We start from the raw sequence: 11,118 nt of genomic DNA, 5'->3' as shown, positions 1-11,118 counted from the left end.
ACGGACAGAGGGACTGAGGCTCACAGACAGACAGTCTTGCCCAGGAGCACGGAGTGACCAGAGTCCAGTAGCTTGGGTGTGGCTGGTTTCACAGAGCACCCAGCTCGACCTGGTGGCCCCCAGGGAGGTGGATCGGCTCCTGAGTGGGCACTTCCCCTGCCTGGCTCTGGCCAAGGCCTGGGGTGAATAGACTGCCCATAGTGAAGCTAAGCTCAAGGCTCAGGGGCTCCCAGACAGTGGGGATGAAAATGAGCCAACACCATGCGTTGGAGTTTGCCATGGAAGGCAACAGGCTGACCTGGGTAACTCCAGATGCTCCAGATGTGGGTGAAGGAAATTCTTCTGTGGCATGCCAAGGAAAAAGGGGACTGGAAAAGCCTTCCCGCCCAAAATAGCATGGTGCAAAAAGCACCCAACTTGGAAATGCCCATGTAAAATGACCGATGGCTGCACAGCTTCCTGAGAATCATTCAGTCTCCCAACAAACATGGAGGGGGGCCACAGTTGGGGCCCCCTGTGCTGGTTGCTGATGAGACAGGGACAATGTGGCTTTCACCCTCTGGGGCCCCACTGCTGAGCCAACAGATGAGTCTAAAGCACTGCACAAATGCAAGGACTCCTGGAGGGGTGTGGGGACCGTGGGCACCTCGGGATCCCCTAGCAGTGAGCTGAGACTTCGTCTCTACCCAGGCAAGTGCCTGGGAATATGGCGTTTATATAGGGACAGGCTTGAATTCTTCCTGAGTGTGTCAACCTGAGGCAGGAGGTGGCAGGTTGGCGAGGAGGGAGAGGTGGGGATGGTCAGGCCTAAGGCCTGGAAGAGCACTGGGGAGCTGCTAAGGGACAGGGTAGAATCAGGAACTAGAGCCCTCTTGGCTTCAGAGTGTGCGGCTGAGGCCACTAGCCCTGCCAGACTGTGGAATCCTCACAGCCCAGGAAGCCCAAGGAAGGCTGGTGTTTGAGTCACTTAGGGAAGGCCTGGTGCGCATGGCAGGAAGAGACTCCTCTCCACCCAGGAAAGCCTGCAGAGCTCAGACCAAGCGCCAGCCCCAGGTGCTGGGCCTCCTTAGTCAGAGCCTTGGGCTGCTCTACAATGTCCCAGGGTGAAATGGCCCCCGTGCACACAGACTTCCCATGCTGGGGTTCTATTCCAGCTCTGCCTCTAACTCTGCCCCTGGGTGCAGCCCTGCCTCACTAGACAACAGCCTTTAAAGTTGGAAAACTTTAGAAAATTCTCCAACTTTAAAAAGAAAGGTTGAACTGGGCCTGGGAGGCTGAGATGGGAGGGTTGCTTGAGCCCAGGTGTTCCAGCCTGGGCAACATAGTGAGACAGACCCTGTTGCTAATGAACTAAACAAAGAAAGAAAAAGAGAGAGAGAAAGAAGGGGTGGACCCATCTCAATGGCTCCAGTGACTGAGGTCCCTGATGCTAATGGTAGTCCAGACTAGCTTTCTACACTGCTTTCTGGGCCGACTTTCAGTCTCTTTCTCCACCCTGTGCTGAGCCTGGGGTTTTTTTTTGTTTTGTTTTGTTTGTTTGTTTGTTTTGAGACGGAGTCTTGCTCTGTCACCCAGGCTGGAGTGCATGGCGCGATCTCAGCTCGCTGGAAGCTCCGCCTCCCGGGTTCACGCCATTCTCCTGCCTCAGCCTCCCAAGTAACTGAGACTACAGGTGCCTGACACTAACGCCTGGCTAATTTTTTGTATTTTTAGTATAGACAGGGTTTCACCGTGTTAGCCAGGATGGTCTCGATCTCCTGACCTCGTGATCCGCCTGCCTCAGCCTCCCAAAGTGCTGGGATTACAGGCATGAGCCACCACACCCAACTGAACCTGGGTTTTATCAAAAAAAGGAAGGAACGTGCAGGCACATGCACCTTGAGCTGGAGGTGACTACTCCAAGTCACTGAACTTCAACACTAAAAGAAAGTTTGTCAGGTCCTGGTGTGGTTGCTCATGCCTGTAATAGAGCTTCGGGACACCCAGGCAGGAGGATCACTTGAGGTCAGGAATTCAACACCAGGCTAGGCAACGTAACAAGATCCCCAACTCTACAAAATTTTCTAAAATTGGCTGGGCATGGTGGCGCATGCTTGTAGTGCCAGATACCTGGGAGGGTGAGGCAGGAGGATCGCTTGAGTCCAGGAGTTTGAGACTAGCCTGGGCAACATAGTAAGACCTTGGTCTCATAAAAAATAAATTCATGAATGTGTTAAAACTCATCTAACTGTTTACTTAAAAAATGTGTGTGTTACTGTATGTAAATTACACCTCAGTGGAGTTGGTTAAAAAATAATAATAAAAGAAGGAAGGAGTGTACACTTTGGAAAAGGCAGTAGCTGTCTCTCCTAAAGCTAAAATCCACCAACTCAAGAAGGATCACAGTGGTGTCATGTGTAGTAGCCCCGAACTGTCAGCAATGCCCCTTTCCATCAGCAGGAGAACCATAAATAAACGATGGTGTATTTACATCAGAGAGCACATAGCTATGAAGTAGAATCACGGACATATACAACAGACACAGCCCACAGGATGCACACAGCATGACGTCAGACACTACCTGAAGTGTGCACGATCCATGACTCTCTTTAGATAAGTTCAAAACCTGGTAACAGGGATCTACAATGACGGAAATCAAAATAGTGGTGATCACTGGTGCAGGGAGGTAACTTGACTTGCGGGAGCAGAAGGAGTGTTGGAGGTGCTGGGAAAGGTCCCCAGGCTGACCTGATGTATGGCTGCAAAGGTGTGTGGAAATGTAAATTTCCATGAGCCCTATACAGGGGCCCAGTGCCCTTTAGGATAACAAGATGCATCTCAATAACAAAGAAAGAAAGGAAAAGGGAGTAGCCCATGCTTCCCTAGGGCCATCCAGGGTCTAGATTCTGGGCCTCCCCTGGCAGCGCCCCTCCCCACTGGCACTGTGGCTCTGTGCATAGCCCTGGACATGGGCAGAATGTGACAGAACTGGAGCTGCGCCCACAGCAGATAGGCTGGCAGGGGTGAAGGGGCTACCAGGGGCTGGAGGAAATAAAATTTAAGCTGAGCACAAGGCCGCCCTCCCAGGCAGGGTAGATGGCATGCTGTCTTGGCACTCTGGGCTAGAGAATGGGTACCAAACACAGGCCACATCAAAGAGCAGCAGGCCCTTACCTGACTGAACAGTGGGAACCCTGCCAACTGCTCCCTAGCTGAGGGGACAGTGCCGGGGCCCAGCAGAGCCTTGCAGCCACCTCCAGAGAGACCGCAGAAGCAGGCAGGAGCTGAGGGAATCATCTTGGACCAACCTGCCCTCCTCCCACTCCTCATTTTTAGAGTCAATGCCAGGCCAGTAGAGGCAGGTGGCCTTGACTTCAAGTCCCACTGGCTCTGCCTGAGCCTCAGCTTTCTCATCAGATAATTGGGAATGAGGTTCTCACAAGAATGAGAGAGCATATATCGGAAGTACCTAACACAGGGCCCAATGTTCACCAAGTGGGGAAACTGAGGCCCAGAGAGCAGACACACCACACTCCAGGTAGGCCAGGCACAGTGGCTCATGCCTGTAATCCCAAGACTTTGGGAGGTGGAGCTGGGAGGATTGCTTGATCAATTTCTTCCTCGTCCCCTGCTCTGGGGTCTCCAGAATGCAGTCCCTCCCACAGTTGCTCTTCATCTTAGCCCAAACCATCTCCTCTCTCCCACCTCCTCTGTCCACACAGCATGTTCCAGGCACGCGCCACTCTCCACAGCACCCTATGTTCAAGGTGTCCCTCTGTCCCGGAACCCCTATCATCTGAGGCTGGGAAAGGGTGATGGCATTTACCTATAGGGCAAGGGGGCTCCCCATGGTCACTCCTAGCTGCTGCTCTCGTCCTGCGGGACAGTCCCACAGCATAGGTCTGATTCGCAAGTAACCCCAGTGAGATCATCGAGCTCCTTTAGCCCTAGTTTCTCCAGCTGTGAAATAAAACTCTCCATTCTGTCTACTCAGAGGGTGGGACAATGGGTGTGAAAAGATTTTCTAGGCGGCTACCTGGAGGGCTGAACATAGAGCAGAGGGCGATGCTGGCTGAGTCTGATTTTTATACCAACTGGACAGAATATAGTCTTCCTCTTTCTTCCTCGCCTCCTGGCTCAGCTGCCTCAGTCTCCCGAGTGTGATCCTGACATTTATGCCGTATACTATCCTCTACAGGACCCCCACCACACGGAATGCTCCTCCTGATCTGGGGATGGCTTCTGTTTTGATGGAAACCATTGGTGCACCCCAGAGCCCCCCACTGCCACGCCCACCCCTTTGATGTGGTGAGCTCTTGGTAGCCTCACCCTCCATGCCAGCTGCAATGCACTCCCTCCAGGGAGCCATGAAAGCCTCTGATCTCCAGGGGCCCAGCCACAGCCCTTCCAGACAGTCTTTTTCTTCCCAGGATGGCCAGGTCTCTTTTCAAAACTGGTGGAAGTCCACGTGGGTCTTTATCATGCAGATGACCTCGGAGGTGACCATTCCACACTCCCAAACAGCTCAACAGTATTTGATTGACAGCCCACACCCTTTCTGGTGTCCGTTCTCTCCTACTGATTAATGGCCCCTTCCTGATCATCCTCCCTACACATCCTGCCATTCAGTCAACCACAGGTTTTAATTTAGATAATACTGACAAGAAAAAAACACAAACATGAAAGTTATCTGCACTCACTGTCACCTCAGGAATCAGCGTATTCCCTGCAGACAAACTTTTCAGTACCTGCACAATTATTTATGTATTTATTTATTTATTTATTGAGACAGGGTCTCCCTCTGTCACCCAGGCTGGAGTCCAGTGGCGCAATCTCAGCTCACTGCAACATCTGCCTTCTGGGTTTAAGCAATTCTCCTGCCTCAGCCTCCTGAGTAGCTGGGATTACAGGCATGCCACCACAGCCCAGCTAATTTATTTATTTTTAGTAGAGACAGGGTTTCACCATATTGGTCCGGCTGGTCTCAAACCCCTGGCCCCAGGTAATCCGCCCACCTCAGCCTCCCAAGGTGCTGGGATTACAGGCATGAACCACCATGCCCAGCCACAAATTTTTGTATACACGAAATTAGATCTATTATGATACATAGGTTTTTAATAATCCACTTTTTTCACCTAATCTATTGTGAAATTTTGCTCATGTCCTTAAAAAAATTACATTCCAGAAGAATCATTAATGACTGCACATGGTTAATGGTTACGGTATAGTCTAGCTGTACCATCATTTATACGGTCCTGCACATTTAACTTTTTCAAGTGTGGCCCCCCTTATAAGCAGTGCTGCTTGGAGTCTGATGGCTAATCTTGGGCACATCTGTGAACATGATTGCCTTAGAAAAATTTCCTAGCAACAGAATTGCTGGGGATGAGGTACGCAAAACATGAAGGCTTTTGAAAAACAAGCACCTACATGACTCACAATTTGTGCAAAATTGGTTAGGGGTAGCAGGTAGAGAAAAAACCAAAGCAAGAGGAATCAGCATTCTGAGGAGGGGTCTCTGCATACACCAGACCCAGACACCACGGAAGTGCCACATGGGGCAGGGGCTTCCAAAGCCCTGAGCCGCCCTGAACGTCAGAGCTGGAAGGGACAGCGCAGACTCGAATACAATTCTCTGTATTAGGAATGGGGAAACTGAGGCTCAGCGAGGCACCACCCAGGAAGGGGGTGACCTCAGTACTGGAATCTTTCCAACACAGCTGTGTGCTTTGTTTGAAGTGAGCCCTGCTCTGGGAGAAGAGCCCGAGGTGGCAGGCCGAGCATGGGTATGAAAGTGTAAACCATTTTCCCTCACCTCCCGAGCAGAGGTGGATGGGAGGGCGTGAGGAATGCTGAGGAGGCCTCCAGCCGGCCTCACACAGGTAACAGCAGCAGTAGTGACCCATTTGAGCCCCCATGGTGTGCCAGGTGCTGGTCCCAGGACTTTGGGTCTGTTATCACTGAATCCACACATAAAATGAGCGACAGGGGCACTGTGGCTTTGTGAGAGATGCTCGCTCTCATTTGCACAGAAAGGAGTTCATGCAAGTCTTTTTATTATTATTACATGTCACCGCAACAGGGTCTTGCAGTGGGGGAGAGAGACTGGACTCAACTCCCCACTTACGCAAGTCTTAATCCAAGTGGAATCTCTTCTCTGGATTTCTAGAGTGGCGGGTGAGCGGGGCGGGAAGCCTCTTCTCCATAATGTCAGTGGTTCTCACACTTCAGCGTGTGCCCGATTCTCTTGGCGGGGAAAGGGGGAAGTGTTCAAAATGCACATTCCAGGGCCCTCCCTGAGATCTTGATGCTGTAGGTTTTGCACAGGGCCTCCAAGACCAAATTCTCTTTTTTAGAGACAGAGTCTTGCTCTGTCGCCCAGGCTGAAGTGCAGTGGTGTGATCATAGCTCACTACAGCCTCCAACTCCTGGGCTCAAGTGATGCTCACGCCTCAGCCTCCCAAGTAGCTAGGACTACAGGCGTGCGTCATTACACCTGTCTAGTTTTTATTGTTATTATTATTTTTTGTAGAGACAAGGTCTTGCTGTGTTGCCCAGGCTGGTCTTAAACTCCTGGCCTCAAGCCCTGCCCGCCTCAGCCTCTCAAAGTGCTGGAATTACAGGTGAGCGCCACCACGCCCAGCCAGAGTCTGCATTCTTAAAGGCCCCTGGATGACTACCACGCAGGCTGGTCCAAAGACCCCTCCCTCTCTGGGAAGCACTGAAGACAGTGTGGTTGATTTTCATACTGGGATCCTGACAAAGTAACCTGTACTAAAGTTAGCACAGTAGATATGAGGCTTACACCGAGAAAGGGTCGCTAATAAAGGGAGGGGACATCAGACCGACATTCCCCCAGTAAAGCCACAGATTTGTAATTCATTCATTCCTTTGCAGATTTCAGGACCTCACAACCGACCTTACGACATTCTCCCAGTAGATGGCGCCAGCTCATTTTAAACCCCGTTTGTAGAAGATGCCTGAAAGCTCAAGACAGAGGGAGCCGCAGATACAGAGAAAGGGCAAGACAGAGCCCATTATGAGAGAGGACAGCCCCAAACAGAAATGGTCAACTTAACTAAGCAGCTGTCCCGAAATGACTCAGAGGAAACTTAATCCGTCTTGGATGTAGTGTGTAATCTAGTGTGTTGCCCCGACTGCCACATTGGCTTTCAAAAATCCCTGCTGCCTCCCAAGCCTGGGTTCCGGTTGCCGCTCGGAGTTCGGGAGCTGAGATCTGGGACAGCGCCATAACCAGTAATGACCACAAGATGGTGCTGCTGCACTCAGGAGGACAAGATGCCTGCGAAAATCTCAATCTCAGAAAACCATCTAAAGACTCAAGAGTGCCTTAAAATAGGATCGTGGAGGGAGATGAGAGGCAGAAAGAGACCTGCTGATTAGACTTTGCACCCTGTCTCTCAAGTTCATGTTTACGATATTAGTACTAATGCTGCTGCTGCTGCCACTGGTGGCTGCTGTTTACTGAGGGGCTACGGAGTGCCAGGCACTGTGACAAGCACTTGCCGTGCATGGTTTCATTCAAAGTTCATCAAAGCCCGAGAAGGGGAGTTCTACGATGTCTCCACTTCTGAGAGGAAGCATTATGTGGGGAACTAGAGACGGAGATGTCTTGTGCTTTCTCGAAAGAAATGGGGACAGTGATCTAATTCTGAGCACAAGGACAATAGTGAGTGGGGCTTCTACAAATAAAAGGCTGAAACAGCCTGGACAACATAGTGAAAGCCCCTCCCTACAAAAATGTAAAAAGTCAGCTTGCGTGGTGGTGTGTACCTGCAGTCCCAACTACTCAGGAGGCTGAGGCGGGAGGTTTGTGCCAGGCACTCATCAAGGTGGTAAGGAAAGACAATTGAAGGGACTACAGGAAGTCCTGAGGAGCCCACGATGAGCCATGCGGCCAGGGGATCAGTGCTGTGGAGAAAATGAAGCGCGCAGGAGTCTATAAGTGCCTGTAGGTGCGTTTGAGATGATGGCAGAAATAAACTGGAGCTGGCATCCATGGCTCACAAGAGCCCATTATAAAATTTTCAGGAATTTTGCGAGTCAGTTCTTGGACGGATCTATTATCGAATTATTAAACTACCAAATTATATAAACTTAAAATGAAATTATATTTAAAACAAAGGTAACAAATACTCACAACTCATTACTTCCTAACTATTTTACATTTTACCATTTTCTATGCCAAAGGTAAACAAACTGTTTCTGGGAAGGGCCATTTAGTGACTGTGTGAGCCATAAGGGTTCAGTCAAAACTATTTGACTCAGCCATTGTAGCACAAAAGCATTGATAATATAGACTGAACATCTCTAATCTGAAAATCTTAAATGCTCCCTAATCCAAATATCTGAAATGCTCCAAAATCCAAAACTTCTTGAGCACCAACATGACACTCAAAGAAAACGCTTGTTGGAGCATTTTGGATTTTGGATTTCTGGATTAGGGGTGCTCATCCGGTACTGCAAATATTCCCAAATCCAAAAACATCTGAAACCTGAAACACTTCTGGTCTCAAACATTTCAGATAAGGGATATTCAGCCTGTACTTAGATAAATGATCATGACTGTGTTCCAATCAAATGTGGTTCATAAAATCAGGTGCTGAGCTGGTTTGGTTCATAGGCTGCTGTCTGACACCGTGGTTCGTGCACAGGTATTTATTGTATCTGTATGGTGGAAACGCTATGTACTTGTGTTAATCCCACTATGTAAGTCTTCCCTAGTTCCTTCAAAGGTGTCATTTTGGTAGCTTGCAATTGGCCATGGTGGGGGTATTTATACCACCAAATGAGCAGAGGCTACAAACAGGGTTGCCTCTCAGCCCCCAAGAGTTGGTTGTTAAACATTTGCCAGCACGCCCCGGCTAATGTGGTCTGTGAAGGCCTCTTTAGGGAGGTGACCTCTGAACAGAAACCTGAAACTGCACTTAGTCCTTCCAACCTGCAGCGGCCCATCCCACCCCCAGTGGGCGACCTACAGGGCACAGTTCAGAAATACGTCGGAACAAAACAGTCTGAAGTTTGCAGAGATGGCCAGACCCAACAAAATACACATTTGTTTAAAACACAATATATTCCAATGTCATCGCCCCGCCACGCACTAACCCAGGAGTAGCCTCGCCTCTCTGGAGCCAATAAGAAGGCACGGCTAAGAAGTCACTCTTCATGGCCTGAGGCCTGACTGCATTTACTGCAGGCTGCTGAGTCCTGCCTGCCACCAAATAGAACCTGCAAGGCAAGGCCTGAGGGGTCGCTTCCAAAGTCTGCTAAAGTTGGGGAGGGCTGGAGGAGAGGGACTCAGGAAGGCATCTCCAGTAGAGTCAACTTCGCCAACTCTTCAAACCCCAGTGTAACTTCAAACTACTTACTTTGGAAAAGGCCATATTGGGTGTGAAAACAGGTTTGTGTGTTATTTGTAAGGTGACTTCATACACAGAATTTAAAGGTTTTCATTAACTTCTAGTAAAGTGGTACAGTCAGAAGAGTGGACGCAACTTGCACATTTGAGTCACACTTTTGTAATAAGGGTCAGCCTGCTGGGTGAATTACACTATTCTTATAATATCCCTTTCAGTCTCCACTCATCTAATTACTCTAATTAGACCTCAGAATCTACCTCCTTTCCAATCAAATCCACACTCCAAGGGGTCTACCGAAGCTGGCAGCCCACGGAGACCTGACTGCCCACAGTTCAGCGTGAAGACAGGCTCGAAAGCTTGCCCCAAAACAGTCCCTCCCCAAGAATTCTCCTACCTTTTTTTTCCCCCTAATCAACTTGGTGAGCTCTCTCTTTTCTTTTTATACATTTGAGGTTTATCTCTGAAATATTTCCTAAACAAAGAGAATAGCATCGTCATCATGCCCCTCTAAGGATATCTTTATGTCCTCTTCACAAATAGTGAAATTTTCATCCTACTTCTAAATTATCTGTCCTGCCTCTGGAACACATTCCTCATATGTTCCTTGGGCTCTTCCTTAAGGGACTGGGCTGGTAGCTTTACAATAAATTTTCTACTTTCCCCCGAGGAGCTTGTTCATATCCACATTCTCTTTCTCTAGGGCAGAATGTTCCACCAGGGAATGCCAAGTTGATTCTGTCTCCCTCAGAAAACTCCATTCCTCCTGACAATTTGTTCCCAATCCTGGCCGCGCAGAGTCACAAGGAGTGGGGACTATGAGAAAGTGTGCCAACCCTTGAATGTGACAAGGAAGAGCAGTGCTGTCAGAACAGCGTTGTTTGGCCATCAGCATGTATATCCACCCATGGGGTTCTCAAACAGAAATGCATAAGGAGCTTTGACAAGGACCCACTCCTGGCCCTATCTTCAGATTCCAATAGGTCCGGGGTGCACACACGCACTGGCGTCTTTAAAATCTCCCTATGTGAATTCAACATGCAACCAGGATTGAATGGAGAACTGCTGCTCGAAGGCGGTGCACACACGTTCTTCGGGTGATAATGAGGGAGAACATGCCTCAGCAAGTCAGGAAGAGGGGCTTAGGGGAGGGCCAGTGGCTCCTCCTTTTCAGCCAGGCCAGCTTTCTTCTGACAAGGACTTGTTTTCACTTAACTGTCCAGATCCGCAGAAGGGCACAAGGAATGTGCTGTCACCGTCACATTAACAGACCCAGAGTCACAAGGAGTGGGGACTATGAGAAAGTGTGCCAACCCTTGACTCTGACAAGGAAGAGCAGTGCTGTCAGAACAGCATCGTTTGGGTATCAGCATGTATATCCACCCATGGGGTTCTGAAACAGAAATGTTCTTCAATGTACTGTTAATACCACTATTACAAACTCAGACCATTCTAGCTTTCCTATCATGGCACATTAAGTGACTTAAACTCCAAATAATTTCCAAGGAGGGTTGATCTGTTACCTAAAAGAAGACCAAAGTAGGAATTTCAGTCCACAGTACATCATGTGACCATTCCTCTGGTCATCACAAAAAAGTAAAATATTTAACTGCCTCTGTGGCAGCTGTAGTAGGATGGGACACGCTACTGGCCAGGCGTGATGGCTCACACCTGTAATCCCAGCACTCTGGGAGGCCCAGGCAGGCAGATCACTCGAAGTCAGGGGTTCGAGACCAGCCTGGTCAACATGTGAAACCCTGTC

This window comes from Macaca nemestrina, chromosome 18, assembly GCF_043159975.1.
Source record: "Macaca nemestrina isolate mMacNem1 chromosome 18, mMacNem.hap1, whole genome shotgun sequence".
Taxonomy (NCBI): Eukaryota; Metazoa; Chordata; class Mammalia; order Primates; family Cercopithecidae; genus Macaca; species Macaca nemestrina.
The sequence above is the reverse complement of the archived record's forward strand: the minus strand, read 5'-3'. Positions refer to the sequence as shown.